This window comes from Malus sylvestris, chromosome 10 (assembly GCF_916048215.2).
Source record: "Malus sylvestris chromosome 10, drMalSylv7.2, whole genome shotgun sequence".
Lineage (NCBI taxonomy): Eukaryota > Viridiplantae > Streptophyta > Magnoliopsida > Rosales > Rosaceae > Malus > Malus sylvestris.
The window spans coordinates 31,198,273-31,200,079 of record NC_062269.1 but is presented as its reverse complement, the minus strand read 5'-3'; positions in this window follow the sequence as shown (position 1 = coordinate 31,200,079).

Sequence of the window (1,807 nt, the reverse complement as noted above, 5' to 3'; positions counted from 1 at the left end):
AGAAATCCATGTTCGACGTCCATGCCAAGGAACCGTTGTTGTCATGGCAGTGCATGAGCTTGTTAGCAAAAGTGGAACAATATGCTCCAAGAAAGTGATTAATTCCTGATGTTCTGACTTCAAAGGTTACTCTAGAGAAAGGGAAAAGAAAAGGACGTATTGTTCAAGAATTCCACCCAAAGTCTTTTATGTCAAGAGTTCGAAAGATAAGGAAAAAATGGTAAAGATGGTTTGCAAAGGAAAAGAAACCAAAATCTCCCTTGGCCGACTCATGCTTGGTCCAATTCCACAAAAAAAAGAGTTCCTCAATTCGACTTTTGATAAAGACAAAAGAAAGGAAGAAGGTGTCTTTCAAAGGGCTTAAAGTGTGGCTATCAAATGTTGACCAAAGGCATTAAAACAAGACTGACAGATGCTACAAGACAAAGAAAGAAAAATTTGCCAATCTAAATAGATAAAAGATATTTGCTTCCCTGCCACGTGAAGTTGGATTTAAAAGAGTTCAAGCTATCCCTAGTTTACAAAGAAGGGAAAAGCTTGATGTGCCACGTGAAGTTGGGTTTAAAAGAGTTCAAACTGTCCCTAGTTTACAAAGAAGGGAAAACTTGCTGTCAAAATCTCTAAATTAATTGGGGAAGCTCACTCATATGGCAACCTTCACGTTAACGCACTAAAAAAAAAAACAATCAAGTATAGCATACATGAAGAGTACGTTACTACGAATTTAAGAGTGCAATTGAAGAGTGCAGATTCCCACCTTTGAAGCCATGAATTAACACTTGTTTGTCCAAACAACCAATCGAAGAGATGTTGTTACTTCTGCACGAATTAATTAAACCAATCAGTCACAGTTCAGGGCTTCAACCCACTGCGAATGAAATTCAGAAACAAAACAAAAAAAAATATGAAAACGGGGGTCACCTGCTGGTTGTCTTCTTCCTCTTTTGCTTTGAATTCGAGCCACCAAAAGAGGACAAGCAAGTGGTGAAGAGCCGAGGTAGCAGAAAGAAAAGAAATTGGTGACCTACATAAGAAGCCTCCGCGATTTAGAAGGAAAATAGGATAAAATTGGAGCAATTCAAAAGAGTTCAAACCTCACCAATCTTACCCCTATTCATTTCTGAATTCATCCGCTGATAAACCTGAAAAGAGTTTCAAAACATTATGAAATCATTAAGAGCCCAAGTATTGCGGAGCTGTTTTTTTGCTTCTAGAGGAAAACCACCGGAATTTAGAGTCAAGAAAAGCTGGATTTCTGGGGCCATTTCGCAAGAGAGGGGAAAGCTAAAGCTGCACCTCACGTGGGAGCTTGGTCACGTAGAAAGGAAGAGAAATTTTTTGGACTTGGAAAAGTCACATAAAAAAAAAGACAGAAAGTAAAGTTTGTTGTCAGGAGTTTGGTGGGTTTAAATGAGTTCAAGGACCCATACTGCATGAGGTCGAAAAATCCAAAAAGAAGGATATATATATAATAAAAAGGAGAGGGCTGCCATATATCTTTTTCCATCTTTTGAGCCTTTTTGATCCGATCCAAACACCACAAATATATATAATAAAGAAGGGAAAAGTTACAATGGGAAGATGACTTAAAGCTCTGACTAAACCAAAGTCCACATAGTGACAGAGAACCATCATGGTTAACACTTTGTGGTCCACCATCCACATATCATTTCTACTGGCAGGAATGACATTTTTTTTTTAAAGCAAAGTTTTCTTTATTTTCTTTGCTTATGCCGGGCACTGAAAGCAAATTGGTTTTGCTAGGCATATGAAATTATATTTGAGCAAGTGGCCAACAAAAAGAGGT